Source organism: Panulirus ornatus, chromosome 14, assembly GCF_036320965.1.
Source record: "Panulirus ornatus isolate Po-2019 chromosome 14, ASM3632096v1, whole genome shotgun sequence".
Taxonomy (NCBI): Eukaryota; Metazoa; Arthropoda; class Malacostraca; order Decapoda; family Palinuridae; genus Panulirus; species Panulirus ornatus.
In genome coordinates, this window is record NC_092237.1 from 8,548,759 (window position 1) to 8,567,300 (window position 18,542).

Below are 18,542 nucleotides of genomic sequence, written 5' to 3' on the forward strand. Positions count from 1 at the left end.
AACTTGACAATGATGTTTGATGAAAGTGAACTGACACAAAATAATTCTAGATGATAGAGTAATCCCTATCTAATAATTTTCTGTAAATAACATTAATCATTGAAAACGGAAGGAATTATGATGTCATAGAAGTACCAAGAGAACGTCAACACTGCTCAGGGATTTACAACCCCAGGACCTGTTTTAGTGAATGCCAGTGAATATTACACCAATAGGGCACCAGTATTTGGTGTCGTTGTGATACAAACTTCCACTAGACCCACGTAGTAATCGCTACGGAGACCATCACGACCACAGACGTCATCACAACAGCAGTACTTTCTTCAGCATGGCAGGACAAGGGTAAGTGTTATTCATGCAACGGAAACATTTCTTTTGTCGTCCTTAGTTTCAATATTGTTTCTTGTGGTTCTTCATTCTCATTGTCATTTGTCAGCGATAGCCTCTCACGATATATTGCAGTTTCTTCTTGTCTCATAAAGACAGACAAAGGATTTTCTTGTGTATGTTATGAATTTACAAGTCAGTACGTTTTATCTCTACTTTGTTCCTTTTTATTATTCTTTCTTTTTCGACCAGACTACATTCTTTGGCGTGAGAGAAACATGCCAGGCGCTCGACAAGACTTGAGTGCATATTTACACAAATATAGATGAAAATAAGACATATTAAAGAGGTACTATGAGGACACCTTGTATTAGGTAAACAGATGTACCTATATTACATATTGAATCTGCATATATATATATATATATATATATATATATATATATATATATATATATATATATATACATATATATATATATATATATATATATATATATATATATATATAGGGCCCAATGCACCCGAGTTTATACATTATTGGCTGTGTCCATAACCATACATATGGACTCAGAAAATAATGATGGGATGATTGCAAAACCCATGGTATCCCGCGTAATATTTTTTGCGACAGTATTTCGGAGCACCTTAATTACTGTTACTAAGTCCTTGCAATAAAAGATGAAAATGTCAGATTTCACGGAAATACATTAGGGAGAGGAAGTAAACCACTCCGAGAAAGTAGATGTAGTAATATAGCATGTATTTTCAAACTTTGGCTGAGCCTTTTGACTGCCTGATTCGTTGAAGGACCTACACTTGCAGCTTCTTTGCTATGATATTTCATGAGAATGCTGTCTGCTACTTTGAATAAGATGTCGAATACAGTCAAATGTATTACGGAATGATCAACACAACAGAACCCCCCTCCCTCTCTTCCACCATCGTATTACGGGCAAGAGAATTCATTGTATATTGCTCTTTTTTTTTATGACATGAAGTGGTTTATTCTAAAATCGTGTTTTGAGTTTGCTGTTGAAGACTTGTCAGGCCTTGTCCTAGTATGGCCTTTGTTTGATTATACATTGTGATAATTCTTTCCTCGCGTAGCTAAAGCTGTTGAATTTTTTTTTCTATTTTTTCCCCTCTTTCGTGCAACCTTTCTTCCTTTTGAGCCCGGTGTCCAAACACTTGTAGAACCCTGATTAATTTGTACTTTCTCTTTAACGTATTTATTTCACTCTAGATGGCTTTGATTGGGATATGTTCTTAGCCAGTTCCATGATGGTTTTTGTATAAAAAAATGAGTGGCCTTGATTGTGGCATTCGTTACCCATGCTGTTTACGTAAATAAAATATATGTATACCTAGTTACACTAATTACATAAGCCTATATATATAGGCTTAGCTGACTATTTCATGAAATCTTTGTTTCTGCAAAACGAATTTCACATTATTAATCCCATATGGCGTGTCAGCACATCCCAACCACTATTCTCTGAGAATGAATTTGAGGTGAGTGTGTGGAGCGTGTTGCTTGCGTCATGCGACAGCCTGGCGGTGACTGGCTCCAGGGAAGCCATGGCTTGTCATCAGCCCGCACCACCATGCAGTGCACGATACGTTTCGTAATGAGACACGGAACTAAATGGTTATCCATTTGAAAGTTAAAGAATTATGTAGAATACTGCATTGTATGTTGATCATTTCGTAGCTCGCCAATCAGACTCGTTTTCATGTCCAGGAAACATTCTAATCTCTTGTCTGAGATTGCTAAACAGTAGGAGCTAGATTGAATGACCACTGTGAGGGCGTTATCTCTTGCGAGCAAAATCTAAGAGGGAAATGTTAGATATTACTAGAAACGTGTGTAGAATGTTTCAAAGGTAACTTCAATATCATGCAGGCTGTCGTGATGGTTCAGTTAATTAGAAACATTCCCAACATCACTACTTCCCATATTTAGTGATCAGAGCAACACATCATGTTCGGCCAGGACTTGGGAAGACGTGTTAACATCGTCATTAATGTGTCAACGAAGGTCAGGTTGTGTTACGCCACAGAACTGTTCGATTATGTATCTCCTGATTTACTGTGATAAGGGGGCTCCATTCATTTTATCTTTATGAAACATCAGAAACAACTAACGGTATTCAGATGTTGGCCTATTATTGAAATGCAATCGAATGTTCGATAGCCAGTTGAACGAAGCTTGTCACGTAATGACAGTAATATAGAAATCGATCAGAACGTTGAGACAACGGAAACTAACTAGTAGATACTCTTTATTATTTGTTTTTCCCCTTGTTATGATGTTTTAATCGAGTGGTTGTTGTTTAAATGGGTTAACGGGAATTGTTTAAAAAAAAAAGTTAAGAAACGGGAGTACCCCACCATATCGAGAGATCTACTGGTGGTCAGATAGGTAAGCCCTCCCTCTCTACTACGCTATAGGAGCTATGAAGGTCCCGTGGTATTTGCTTTGATTTTTGTCAGTAACCTAATGTAGGTAGATCAGCAAGTAACACTTTTCAGCGGCAGGCCTTGCCTCCAGTAAACAAGTGAATGTAGCAGTTAAGTATGGAACAGAGCTTGCTTCTCATTGGCTTACGTGAGCTACTGATATCCCGTTCCCTTTCCTCCCACCACCGACTTCATGGCTGGGTTGGGCCGAACACAAGCGTACTCTGGTATGGAATTAATTCCTTCTGTCGGTAGTTCCGCTGATGGGAGGCCATTACATCATTAAGAGTGAAAGTACCGCCCACCATCACCACCACCACCACCTTACCGATGAATCGTTCTTCCGACATTGGCTCGCAGTGCGCTGGTACGCAACGCATTGGCTCTGTCATTCATGCCATGTTCCCGAGTGAAACCCTAATGTACATCCTTAAATCACGACGGTACGACTTAACAGAGCGGCCTCTGTTAGAAATATGCTAACACAGAGGATGTAAGATGTTGGGCACCGCTTAAACACTCCGAAGTCGGGAGTGCGGTACTTCACATGGCGGTTGCTGTCTTAAAAATCTGCAAATCCGAAAGGAGTATGATCATTCCGGGCGCTATATCAACACTTGAGTAAGGAGGGTAGTGCTTCCCTGGGTGGCTGTAACCTCCAGCCTGTTGAGATGATGGATGTAAGAGGGTTCCGGGCATCACTTATTCCTAAGTTAGGCCAGCAGTACTTCTCTAACACGGAGGATGCAAGATGGTGATGTCTTCCTTTTACACTTAATACATCAGGACGATAATACTCTTTCACACACACACACACACACACACACACACACACACACACAGGCAACATTACAAGATTACAACACCAGTCTCACCGCCTCGGTCGCAGCTGAGGTCTGGCCGCCACACCACCAGCCGCTCACTCCACACACAAACTCCACACCCGGTCACCACACCTTAGTTCCGGACGATACCGTGACACAGCGGTGTGTGTGTGTGTGTGTTGGAGGCGCGATAACGGGAGGGAAGTTATGTTGGTAGTGAAGGAAGGGACGGGGAACTGGAGGTCCTTTGTAGCGGAGAGAGAGAGAATATCTAGTAGCGTGAAGGGGAAGGTGTGGTATCTGATATGTAACTGTTTAACTATAGACAGCTACAGAGTTATGATGTTGCGGTCGTTAACATACACGTTAAACGCTCGCGCCAGATAATGATAATATTTTCTTATGAATGAACAAAGTTGACACCGATATTGTGGTGGGTGTCAGGAGGTCGCGTGGTGTAGAAGTGAGGTAAGGTGATGGGAAGTGTAATTAGAAGAAATAGAAGTCACAAGGCCATATATATATATATATATATATATATATATATATATATATATATATATATATATATATATATATATATATATATATATATGTTATCCCTGGGGATAGGGGATTAAGAATACTTCCCACGTATTCCCTGCGTGTCGTAGAAGGCGACTAAAAGGGGAGGGAGCGGGGGGCTGGAAATCCTCCCCTCTCGGTTTTTTTTTTTTTTTTTTCCAAAAGAAGGAACAGAGAATTGGGCCAGGTGAGGGTATTCCCTCAAAGGCCCAGTCCTCTGTTCTTAACGCTACCTCGCTAATGCGGGAAATGGCGAATAGTTTGAAAGAAAGAAAAAGATATATATATGTATATATATATATATATATATATATATATATATATATATATATATATATATATATATATATATATATATATATATATATCCTTGTGTTTTGTTTCGTAATTATAATGATGTTACCGGATCCGCCTACTAGTGGTTATACTGCGGGTGTGATGTCACTTTCGCTAGAATTGGATCAGTGAACGAAAAGGAGTACTGTCTTTTCAAGGATCTTCTCGTTCCAAAGAAGTCCATCAGTGCCCTACTTCTAAGTAGAATGCAGTCTCATGAGCTGCGGATGACCCATGAAAGGGGTTCTGGGGTTGTATAAACAATACATAATCGTAATTATTTCATTTAGAACTGATATATTTATTCAGCCATTTTTTTGAAGGTATTCATAGTCTTTGCATTAACTTTCGCATCAGCTTATTCCAATGTTCTACAGTTCTGTTTGCAAAGAATCGTTTTCCAACATTAGCATTTCATCTTTGTGTTCTTTCAATTGTTTTAGATGGACATCCTTTCAAGCTGTGAGAGCTAGGTTATCGCAGCCGCTTGATGGGTTTAGGTTAAGTTGGTGTTTCAGTTCTCCGTAGCTTTTATCCTCTGTCTGGTATGATTTTTCATGATCTAGTCTTGGTAATAGTTTTTTGTAGTTGAGGTATGTTTTTGTCTTCTTCAGTAGGGGAAGTATACAATATGACGTTGGGAGAAAGACGGTCACCGAGACGTAGGGGGCGTAGGGACTTTGCGCTTAACGGAAAACAGTGAAGTTAAGAGAACATAAACTTTGAAATATCTAACATTTTAGACATTAACACTTATGTCTATAATTGAATTTATATGAGAAATTTGAGGACGTGGAAGAAAAATGGAAAGTTTGTAATTATATAGATTTTTTTTTCGAGGTATTCATTCGGTATGACGAATAGATGGAGGAAGGACGATGGCGACGTAAGAAGTGCCACCTGCTGCACTGAACTATTATAACAGGGAGGGACAATGGCACCTGTCATAGATACGAATGTGATGAACAGGACGAGGAAGTTGTCAGCTTCTATTGAGTCATAAACCGCATAATCCGCCATTCTTGATGTGTTTAGATTTAGAGGAAATGAAAAATGACGCACTGTCATAGATTTGGACAGTGATTCGAGAGAAGACCTACCTACGATTTCACGCGTTGAGTGGCTCTCGCCAGGTACATGTTTGACAGGAGTGAACATCATGTTGACGACCCCTTTACCCGAGTACTTACAGTATGTGTATTACCTTCTCACCTGAATATGACCAGTGGGTCTAAGTAAAAGCTGTGACTGAGCACTAGACTGAGTTGATGAATTGCATAGATGCTTACCCCTGAGAGAGACACGGAAATGACGGCACAGGTCGACTTCTCGTAATCCCTTTCGGCTCATTTCCACTCTTCCAAGGTTATTGCGATCCCACCTAAGAATAAAACAGGCCTGTTTATGATTAAGCATTTAGTAAAGACAGCATATTATGGTAGTTGAGGGAACCATGGTTACCGAATATGGCAGACAGAGGAATAGAAATCAAGCATAAAAACACAATAATATCCATTGAAGTGGGAGACCTGCAGCCGACTTTGACATGTTTTGACGGCCGTGAAGATGTCGATGGCTTCACGACCCCAAGACATTGCTTGGCGACTCCACTTGGGGTCGTAACTTCAGAGTTGGGAATCCCTGCGCCAGACGAGCTACTGTCATGAGTTTGCTTACCAGTATCCTAAAAAAGATAAAGATGGTCGCTCAGTTCTCTGGTGTAACCTTTACAGGGAAAACTTTGTGGCCTCCCCCGACACAATACAGAACAATTTAACTTTGCAGTGTCATCTCTTCAGCTATTGCCTCTCGCTGTGAATATTATAACATTAGATAGCCAGTACCTGATATGCACAGTATGACAGGATTCGCCTTATAAATCATTGTTTTTTAGTGCATGATCTGGCGAACTGGTTAGTGTGCGTGTTCTGGCTCCAGATAAGGAAAAAGCATGGCTTTGTTATGTTTTCTTTTCGAGCCATTCTGGAAGGTGTAAACCAATAGTACCAGTGGTTCAGTAAACCAACGAAGCCAGTGTTTTAATAGAACGACAGAACCAGTGGTTCAGTAAACCAACAGAGCCAGTGTTTCAGGAGGTTCAACAGAACCATTGGTTCAGTATATTTCAACGGAGGCAGTGGTTCAATACACCAAAAGAACCAAGTGATTCAGTAAACTAACGGAAACATTTGGTTCAGTATAACAAGAGAACTGATTTTTCAATAAGCTAACAACTAATGTTTCACTCAAACTAACAGAACTAGTTATTGGAACCTCCAACGTAAAAAAAAAAAAAAAAGGACATACCAGTGATTCAGCGAACTATTGGAACTGGTGGTTCATTAAACCAGTAGAACCAGTGGTTCAGTAAACTAGCGGAACCAGTGGTTCATCACCAACAGAACCATAATAGTTCGGTAAAACCAGCATAACCTGGGATTCCATGAACCAGAAGTGATTTTGATTATTCGTTTCGCGGGGAGAACAACAAAAGATACAAGGCATTCTAGTTTGCAGTTAAAATGCAAAAGGTTTAATGAGCCAGGCATATCATTCCCGCGCAGGTGGGTGAAAGTGTATAATTTTGTACACCAATACATCAACCAGACTTTTACTGCCAGACGAGGAAGTGTTTGTTATTCGCAGATGCAAGAAGCTACAGTAACTTTAACCAGTTGCGGTTGTGGTCAACCAGTTCATGTAAGTACTTGGAGAGCCTTGGAGGGAGAGGGTTTTGGGGGTTTGGGAGAGGAGGGTTGTAACGTGATCTTGGGGTACTTATGGATGAGAGTGAAGCGCTTGTGATTCGCGAGTAATTAACTGTGATATTACTGCAGACGACAGGGAAGATAAATGGTCATTGTGGCAGGGGTAATCAACAAGTCTCAATTTAGAAAATGAGACAGTATGATGTGATTTATGTGGAAGTTTGAATTACCGGTGACATCGAAAGTACACATTACAACAGATGGAGACTTGCACAGCAGTCGGAGGAGACAAACGAAAAGAAAATAGGTGGTGGAGAATAATTAGATTGAGACTATGATTCTCGCTGGGAAGGGAGTGGACGGTAGACGCGGGAGTCCAACAATAAGAACGGAGAGGAAGGGACCACTTTTACTCTCAAACAGCTGGGGGTGGCACACGGCCGCCACACGATCTCAGTTTATCACCAGGCGTTGTCGCGTTGGGTTGCACGGCGCGGTGGCGGCCATAGATTTCCCTACGCGACTGCACCCTGGCTCCCTGGGACTCCCTCTCGCCCTTGCCCCTGAGACGTTTCTCACTGTACAACTTCTTCGACGTCCCCTCAGACTTTACAGATCCTTCGGGACGTGCACAGGAATCGCGGACACTTGGGACAGTTCCCTCTTCGTGTGGATAATTCCTCAAGTACCGGAATCTCCTGTGGAATGACCACACATAGTGAGTAGCCACTGTGTTTAGGATGAAAGATATACTGACTTGAAGTAGTGTTTAAGAGCCTTTCCAAAATAGCTGTGAACACTGTGAGAAGTGCATTACTTTATTGTGGCAAGCGACGCAAATTGTTGAGTTCCTTTTAAGAAATGGTTTCGGATATTTCCGTGCTCCTTAGTTCTGTTGGGAATTTTGACATGAAAAGTGAGAAGGTGTCCATTTCATTATCATACCGGAATCCTCGTGTGTGTGTGTGTGTGTGTGTGTGTGTGTGTGTGTAGTACGTATGATTATTTGTGCTCACGTGAAGGGAAGTGCCTACTCCGGGTTTCATCTCGTATCCTAGCTAGGCTATCTCATTTCTGTCATCATTCACGTTTTGAAATCGTCAGTACTCACTGTTTTCACCTCAATATTAAACTTGGCCGATTCAGTGAATCTGCCACAATATTGCCGAAGCGTATTTTCTATCTTTGCAGACTATTCATTTGTGTGGAAGTTTGTTTTGTCGTTTAGGTAAACTGTTTATGTCCATTTCGAAGGACTGCTCGAGATCAGCGTCTACAAACTATCGTGGAACTAGAGTTTTGATTATGTGATTTTTGTCCTGACTTAAGATGTCCGGTTAGAGCTGCAGTCCGGTTTTAGTTGCATTCGGTCCATATCTTTGGTACGGTTTATATGCTCGCGTCCTTAAAGTTTGCCCAACTTTTGATGTGTTTACGCGAGGAGACCAAACTGGACCAAGCCGATGATGCAGATTTGGTTTGGGATTTGTCTTTTATGTCTTTCCGAACATCTATCTGTACATAAACTTTAAGTATATTTTGACTAATCTCTGCGTCCTTCACCACCCATCAAAATGTGGTTTGCTGGTGAGACTGGAAGCCATGTCAACCCTGAGTTCCTGTTTCTAGTATGTTCATGTAATGCACGTCTTGGTGGTTGCTAATTAATATTAGTATTATTTACACTCCCAAGGCTTGGTTTCGCTCCATAAAGCATGTCAGCCAGAGATTGAATGTTTGCCTCCATGTGATAACTCCTCGAGTGAAAAGTCGATTTCGGTAAGATTATACCACCGGAGTACAAACTTGTTGAAGAACTCATTTCAAAGAGATCCATCCTTTTCTTGTTACTGATTGTTGCCTAGAAGCTGCAGGAACCACTGGATTGTTGATTGTTCAAGGTAATTTGGTGGTGCAACTTTGACTCGTGTTGTTAGGGGTTAAGTTGACGGCGGATTTTTCTGACGATGCAGGCATTGTTTTAATCAAGCCGACTTCTTGTTGAGTGATGCAATGCTGGTTGTTTATTGTTGTGTAGTGCTTGTGTGTTTTGATGTAATTGTGAGGTTGTCTGCATATGAGAATACGTTCACTTTGTGGTCCGCGAGGGACGGAGGGAAGTCTTGTATGAAGAAAATGAGGAGACGCTGGAAAATAACGTCCAGGGAATTCCACAGTGGAGCTTAAGAATTTTGATGATGTGGTCTTTTGTGGATGAATAGCTTGGCAGTCGACCATATGAAGCTGGCAGGTGGCATTGGATTCAATATATATATATATATATATATATATATATATATATATATATATATATATATATATATATATATATATATATGTCTCTGGGTAGCCTTGAAACTTGAGTTATTGTCTACTAACATCCTGGATCATGAGATAAACGGATATTAATCTTCGATTGTGAAGTCTCATCCTCGCCATGAAATATATATATAGTGTTGCCCACCCCTGATATTCTTGGAGGCTACAGGAAACACTCGTGTAAATATAACCAAGCGTTTTACCAGATGTGGGTCAGCAATACAAACTAAGTCCTGTTTGAACATAAAAGATATCCTTCACAGTAGGGCGAACCCATTGTTCCTCCTGCATCATCCTATATGCGATGGCTTCGGCTGTAGCGAGATCCGATGAGGCCACCACATCCTGCTGTTAAAATCCTCGGGATTCATCCTTTCTCCAGCCGGCCAGCCGCGGTAGGCTGTGATAAGGTGAAATTAGATAATCTGTTACGTAGCAGACCATCATGATGTGCAGATTAGACAACCGTAATTCGAGAGAATTCCTTCCATGACGACTGCTCAAAGTTTATTACAGTTAGTAAAGCTCGTGAATAGGTAGGTTCAAACTTTCCACAGCCTAGTAACTCATTTTTTTCCTTTAGCATAGTTTGTACTTCGTAAATGGGTTAAGTTCTTTGACGAAATGAAGTAACGGGCTGTTTCTCATTGCATGGGAATGAAAAAGATGACACACAACATCCTCCTTCCTCACTTCCGGCTGCTATTCTTGCCAGATGGGTCGAACCATTGTACCGCAGCGTCATTGCGAAGGCTCCGCTGCTGTAAACTCTTAAGCTCCTAAAACGAGTATCCACTTGTGGTCTCAGTCCCTCCTCCTCCTCCTCCTCTGCCTGCTGCCTGATTCATATCACGTACCCAAAGCCCCTGCCTGAGCGTAAGGTCGGTCTTGCCATTGGAAATCTAACCCGCGACGTCTTATGTATGGTTTCTTCCCTGTGATGCAGCGGAGCGTTGCGTGGACGGTTGCGGCATGTGTGTGAGATGACATAACCTAACCGACTGGTTGGCGCGCTCATTCCAGCTTTTGAGCTCATTCTGTGAGTGCTGCTCTGTTATTTCGGCGCGCTCATTTACTATTTGCTCTCCATTCCAGCTTTTGAGCTCATTCTGTGAGTGCTGCTCTCTTATTCTGTCAGTCAAAGGAATATGCGGGTCATGGAGCAGACAAACGACCAGAATGAAATGATGCATGCAAAATTTTCTTTACGTTGGACTTGGAAAGGCAAGGTCTCAAAATTTTTCTGTCCACGGAAACAAACAGCTTTTGCCGGTATGTAAATGTATCATCAACGAGTGAGTCAAAAGTCTCCCAGTAAGAATTATATATATATATATATATATATATATATATATATATATATATATATATATATATATATATCATTTCTTAGTATAGGTTAAGGATTTTAAGGAAGGGAACCCAAGTGTTAACTCTTTATAGTTGCTAACCCTATGACCCTTCACACCAATGGAATTTATAAGTACCATTTTTTTTGTCAATGATCAAGATTACGTTCACTTGTTTCCATGTGACCTAAATGATCGTGCAGCGTCGTTGCGCCATCTGTGGTCGCTGTTTCTATGTGGCTAACGTGCCTGTATGGGGAAGTAGAAGTCTTTTATTGAAATAGTGGTAGTATATGTGTTGGTAGTAGTTTCAGAGGTAGCTTTAGGTGTAATGATTATGATAAATTATTATTATTATTATTATTATTATTATTATTATTATTATTATTATTATGTAAATGTCACATAGATTACAAATAGTGCTTCATACTCCACTCGCAACATGAAGGATCCAAGGTGAATACGTTTTTTTTTTTATACAGTTCACCTGTGGTAGATTTATCTGTCAGTTTAATGTATATTTATCTGCATCGCTTTTTAAAGCTATTGACTTCAGAGGATTAAACCATTTTTCACTGTGCCCTGTAGCATCTTCCCATTGCCGGAAACATATAAGGGGTGTCGCTAGCCTTGCAGTTAATGTGCCAGTCTTCAGGCGATCTGCTGGACAGAAATTCTTTTTTCATGATCTTCCTTACGGGTGTCATGAGTCATACCCTCTACATAGTGAGTCTTATGATTGAATTTTGATACCTGATGAAGGTGTTAGGATATTATCTGTGTGCTTATGAAGACCTTGATGGCCTTAGAACTCCGGCAGTTGATAAGCTAAAAGCCCGCCAGCCAACCATTCAGATGGACGATCTTGCAATCATGTCGTCCGGATGCTTTTTTGTTTTAAAAAATGCATCCCGCCCAAACTCTTACGTGCGAGAATATGGGCGTGGTTGTGGCTGGGTGTGGACTATGTGCGCGTAGATATGAGCGAGGGTTACGCCTGAATGTGAAAATGGGGGCACTTGATTTAATTGTGAGAAAGTCGGGGCGTGGGTATATCTAAAAGTGGGCGTTGGAGTCTAGTGTAGATGGGCATGTTGATGGAAGAATCTGGATTTGGCCATGGGTGCGCCTGAGTATGAGCAGGGGTGGGGTACATACGGATATGGGCGTCGATGCATCTTTGTGTAGGCCTAGAAATGTACGGTATCGGCGGCGATGCGTTTCATGGGATTGTTGGTGTCTGTGTGGGAGGGTGGGTGTGGACGTTTCTGCCTGGCTGCAAGTAGGAGTGGCTGGCTATGTCTTCTGCCATCATCTGTTAGATTATACTTGTAGATTACACGTAGTTTCTCTGCTCCGATTACCGCACGCAACTTCGCGTTGTTCTGTAGATGTTAGAACTTCCTTTCGACAATTGTCTTCAGTATCGGCATAGATACGTGGAATCAGGTCTAAACCTGAGTCTATTCCATGTATTTACAGATCGTATATTTATATTCTCAGATGCTTTTAGTTTTATGTACATGTATAGGTATTATACATACGGTTTAATCTGGCATGAATTTACGATAAATCACAGTCGCAACCAATGTCATTCCAAGTGTTTCGTAACCGTCTTTTACCATAGGTGGACTTGGATGTTGTAATATCTCGTCACGCTCTGTTTTACGCTGGCACTGGGAGCATCATAAGGAGGGATGACTGGTAATTTACATGGCTCTCTGTCTTTACCTAAGCTTTTGTCTCTACTACACAGCATGGCAGTCCAAGCAGATTCGATCTCCAGAACATCCCGACCGTTCCCATTCTCCCACATTCACATCCGCGCTTTTTGTCGATCTGTCTCCCACACACTCCCACACTCTTATGACTTTGTTTCTTGTCTCACACGCATTCCCACGTCGTTTCTTGTCTCACACGCATTCCCACGTTTCGTTCCTACCTGAACTTTACTCATGCTGTGAGTGGATTCTACAGGATTTTAAGCAAAGCGCTTATTTCATAATCCAGGAAGAAAAATGCTAGAATGAATTTAAGTGCCGAGTACTTTATATCGAGTTTTCTGAATCATGATTTGAATGGTTCGATCCCTCCAGCAGCCAAGGGTGTGAGTTTATCTCGATCATCGGTTATGTAGAATTCACCAACGTTTATATATGGATTTTCTGCTAGATAGGTAGAAAATTCTCTCCTTGCAAAGGAATACTAATACATAAACATCAGTATTAAAGTAATGGGCCATATATCGTGGTAAAAGTAAGGCGAGGTTCTTTACGCTTATGAATGAGGATCTTCTCTCGATGTCGTAATTCAAATTGAGTTCTGCCACCAGCAGAAGTTAGTTGAAGGGCGGATGACTGCTGTATAACACTGGATGTCACAAGAGTTGATTCATTCCATTACGCTACAATCTTTATATAATAGCAGACTGATTTAAGTTGATACAAAGGGTGAGTACAGTCTCAAGACTACAGCTGTCCTGTCATTCGCAAAAATGCATCAGGAAATAACAAGACCTCATTTCTCCTGGGCTCAGAGCTGTCTGCTGTCACTTCTTGTGTCCACATTTGCATCTTATGTCTTGACGCGGATCGTGGTATATACCCCGGCACCTGTCTGTATGGCCTCCATTTTTTGTTTCTTTTTTTTTTCTTGACATCTTACTAAGATCGTTTGTCGTGGTGCCTTCCTTCAGCTTTGCTCTTCCTGATTCCGTGTTTTCATGGTTGTATGTCCTCGGCTTCCTGATGCACAAGAGCTGACTACGCTTCGCGCCTACCGCTTGTATACACTGGTCAGTTGGTGTATCAGTATACATGAAGATACCTGGAGAGACGCTTATATGTGAAAGATGAGTAGATGCAAGCCACATAACCGTTTAGAACAGACGCTTCTGATAGCTAAGTTACAAGTACCGTCACTTGATTTCGAAACATTATAGATCTGGAAGCATTGTATGTAAGTCCGGAAGAAAAAAACACATATTGCACCTTGCTCGTCAGAATAACGATGCTTCGTAATAGCGCAGCTATCCGTCAAAGAAGTGACTGTTTGTTGTGTACAGAGGAAGAGAGATCCGTGTTCGAGGTCGGAAATACGAATGGTGATATTAGGGTCACTTGTTGAATAGACTATGTGTGTGATAGGCGATCAACCAACAAAGTTCTGTTTATTATAGGGCGACATGATTTATTGACCCCAGTGCTATAGCGAGGGCAAGTACTTGATACACTTGAGAGTATATAAATATAGGCTCTGGTTAAGTAGATTGAGAGGCTGTATATTGGCCCCTCTGGTGGACTTGCTAGCTGAGGGCGGTGAAGTTCTGCGAGTTTTCACATGTTTTCTTGAGTCAGGAAACAACATTCATGTACGTATAAGTACATAATAGGTTAATTTACATTAATATGTAAATGTGTAAGAAAAAGATAACTGCATACTTCAAACTGTGGTAAAGGAAGTGGACGAAAGGGCGATTTATCAGCCTGACTGTGTTCAAGCGAGCGAGAGTTGTGAGGAAGAGGAAATGCTGGAGCCAGACTGCCGGTTCGCTATTGGTGCGGGCGGGGCAAGGTTAGCCTAGCCCGGGTGGCTGGTCTGTCCGGGCTCTGCTTCTGGATGGGCCTTCCCTGGAATGTCCCTCCTCTAAATGTTATTACTAAGGCAAGAATACGTAAGTTATAATTTTGCCTCTCATTAAATCTGGGGGTGTGGGTAATGGAGTTATTTAGATCGGTACAAATCTTCTCCGTCGATTAGAAAGGTTTGAGAGTTAATCCAGACGCAAAAATTTAAGAGGTGGAATATGTGATAGCTTTTAACATTTGTTTTCCAGACAAACAGGATATACAGCATTGCGCAAGGTTTACAGTTGAGCAACACTGAGGGGCTTTGTTTACGTTTACTTGATTCTTCTTGTCCTTAACTTACCTTAAGCTCTCTGAACGCGAAGTGAGTGCATGTGTATCGTACAGTGATAAGTGATACACTTCAACAAAATGCGTTGCTCTTTTTTTTTTTTTTTAAAGCTCGCGCCGTTTTAAATGGTTGATAACCAACCGCTGGCCGTCCTGGGATGCAGGAAATAGAAAATATATCGCTGGTCCAGTAGTTTTTCATCGACTGGGTCCGCCTCCATGACGGAAAGCATATAATGGTATTGCCAATTCTCTTTAATAACGAAAACTGTTTTCAGTCCTCGGCAGTCATCTTTGTGTAGTATTTTCTCGACTGTGTTTTCTTAAACGTAATATCAATTGGAGCCTTAGCGACCGTTTTCAAATGACGTTAAGACTTCCATTTTAATGATGGTGTTCATATGACTATCCGTTAATGGAAACACTTCCATTTTAATGATGGTGTTCAAATGACTATCCGTTAATGGAAACGTCATTCCGCTTTTGAACTTTAAGGAAACTTTGCTGGCTGGTCGTAGTTCCCAAGTACATAATATCACTGTAGCATTGTAAGCCTAAAGATTTTTTTTTATCAGATTAGTAAGTTACTATTGTGTTTCCCGGTGAAAGGAAGAGTTGTGCGAAAAAAAAGGAGGGACGTAACAGTATCACTATGCATCAGTCGTGTGTTACTGTAGCCTCTCGCGTGACTTGGGAATGTTCTGGGAGTTTAGGGTTAGTGTCTACCACCACTTAACGTGCTCGGGTATGGGGGTCATAGGGATCGATCAGCTTGGTTAACTAAGTAAGTAGCTTCCAAGAGGCGCGTTTGTAGTGGATATTTCCATACCTCAAAAATATCTCCTTAAAACTATTTACTTAAGATAGTAGCCATATTGGATTTAAATAAATGGGTGTAAATCAGAGATGTAAGGTGGGGAAGGGTTATCTTTAATATCACTGACTATTTTAGAGAAATTGGGGTTTCATCGAAATTACCCTCTTACGTCATTGTTACTCAAGACTGATTTTTTTTGTTAATCACATGAGTTAGAGGTGGGCCTTAGGAGTGTTGAACCCTCTCCTCATACTATACAGATAATTATGTATTAATTGTTAGGACTTTGGAGAAAAATGCCTCTAAAAATAACAACCTTTTTCAGATCGTGTTTTGATGGGAAGACCCTTCTGAAACCACCAAGCCTGCGCGTAGGAGGAAGCGCAACTACGAGCGGACGAGTTAAGTGGAGGGAGGCGCCCCCGTAAGGACGTTGCTCTAAGTGACCTTGTAGGATAGCGTGGTGCGCTCCCCGGAGAAAGGAGCGTGACATGCGGCAGCAGTTTCCCTCCCAAGGTCCATGACGCTTACCTGGCTGGCCTACCATCCCGCCACTCACTACCACACTCACTCACTCGCTCACATCGCTGACATACAGTGCGTTCCTGCTGGGGAAACCCTGCCGCTGACGACAGCGCTAGTGTTTCTTAGAAAGGTGCATTTCTTCGCAAACCGTGGCGACTGACGAAGCTGTTATAGAGCTGCTACGGAGACATAAGTTGGAAGGACATATATAGACCGTGGAATATACATCAGAATTCTATGGGAGTCATTTAATCTGAAAGGAGTGGTGATCCGTACTTATCAGTGGAAATTAACATAAGTCGCTTCCCTGTGGCGTCATGATTTTCGCTTTACCGGTAAGTACTTCGTATTAATTTGTCGTAGCAAGGAGTTATTACTCGATGCTACATAGGTTTATCTGCTCTTTGAGGCTACTGTGCATTTTTTTTTTTTTTTTTAGACCATTTGTAATTTAGATTCAGATCAGTGTTGTACTAGGATGAAATTTCACGAACATCTCTTTTGAACGTTGCGGTAACAGTGTGAGTATTTCGTTAGCTTATGTGCCTTAACAGTCCGACTTTGACTGTTGAATAAATGTTTGACTTTGAGAGCTAGGACAGACTTACCTGTACTGTCACCCTATCGACTATGTTTTATGAAACTAAGGCCGAGTTCAGTCTATGTATTACGTTAAATAAGTTATGAGTCCAGAGCAAATATGCTATTGAATTTTGGGTTGCCTTGATTATTTGGTATTTGTGTCAACACGGTCTAAACGAAGATGTGGTCAGACTAGGGTCTCCCCTAAAATATCGAAGCTACTCTTGGCAATGAATACCTTGATGATTATGTATATTAACTTGGCGTGTCTAGGTAAGGTTAGGTGAAGGTGAAGCGTATTAGACGAATCATCGTTCAACATAACTCCACGAGCTCAGGTGGGTACAGTCTGGCTATGCTAGCACTGGCAATCGTTGGCAATTTGACCTTTACATTGTAATATTTTTTAGCAAGCGTAGACACCCAAAATGAACGCATCATCTAAGTAGGATACGCAACCACCGAATTGTAAAGAATAAGAATAGATTTATTAGCTTCGCATCGTAATCATTTCTTAGTTTACGGTATTTTAGTATGAATGATACATACCCCTTTCACTTGTATACTTTCTCTGTGTGTAATACCGGACGTGCCCTAAATATCCTCATGGGTTTCTTACTTAACTGTTCGAGACCTAGAGAGGAGATTAGTCTTAACGTGGTATAACTGTACTTCGTTTTTTTTTTTCATTGATTTTGTGGCGTCACCTAATGGTTCATGTTGTCAAGTAATACAGTGCTTGTCAAATGATCTTTGGCCTGAAAATACGACATGGACTGACCCCAGAGCCTGATGCATGAGCTCAAAATTTAACGGATAGAGTTGGAAATGCCCTTCAAGTGGAATAGACGGCTTCGGGAATTCATCTTGTGAGTTTATTGTATGCTTAAGACTGGTTGTTTTATAGGTTCAGAACTTGAGACTTATAACGGGGTGTGAGCATCATTGAATATATATATATATATATATATATATATATATATATATATATATATATATATATTGAATCCTTTTCCTAAGAAGTTAATGTAATCACATATAATCACTGGACTTGGCACAATGTAAACTTGTGGGAATAATATGAGTATTAATATCACAGGTTCTATATGATAACAAGTACAAATTCACTGCGTAGACGAAGCGAGTTAATGAAGAGATGTAACGGTTTTCAGGTGGGCCGGATGGTGTTGTGTCGCGGGGAAGTGGGTCACGGGGAGGTAAACAGAGCACCAGTGGGTCTCGTAAGGCCGACCTTGTCACGCACGCCTAGAGGGGAGGCCAAGCCACCGCAAAGCAGATTGGAAGGGAGGCTCTTAGGGGGGGATTAATGATGGAATTGATATTCTTGATTTGAAAGGAAGAATCATTCATTTTGTTCGTATACAACACCAGGACCCCCCCCTACCCCCCCTCCAACTCGGAGACTGCATTCCACTGGGATGCCGGGAAATTATACACTTCCTCTTCGAGACCGTATTCCATTTTGTCCCGTGAGGATATATATATATATATATATATATATATATATATATATATATATATATATATATATATATATAACTGGTTTTTGGATTATGATATTCATTTGGCTGATCTGGGAAAGAGGCTTTGGAACTAATGTACACCGACTATACTAAGCAGGATTGTTCGTGTTTAAAGGGGAGCGTGTGATTGGTGAGTGGGGACGGTAGTGATGAGTCGGGATGGGTTTTAAAGAGCAGAAGTATATTAGAACTTTTAAAACGTCGAACACAGGTCGAACACAGCTATACAGGTGTTTCCTTAGGCTGTCAGTCACTAACATTTAAGAG

The 18,542-nt window shown here is 41.1% G+C and overlaps 1 long non-coding RNA gene across 2 annotated transcripts in view; it reads left to right on the top strand.

The window, feature by feature from the left end:
* The first annotated feature begins 125 nt into the window (after nucleotides 1-125).
* The window catches only part of LOC139753065 (uncharacterized), a 27,726-nt gene continuing 9,309 nt past the window's right edge, over nucleotides 126-18,542 (top strand). Inside the window, exons 1-2 of one of the 2 annotated variants that reach the window (XR_011713639.1) lie at nucleotides 126-342; nucleotides 15,950-16,484. This is a non-coding gene — a long non-coding RNA (uncharacterized lncRNA). Of the gene's footprint in view, nucleotides 343-7,701; nucleotides 7,941-15,949; nucleotides 16,485-18,542 lie in introns of those variants that run through there. The other variant, XR_011713640.1, reaches the window with a different exon arrangement.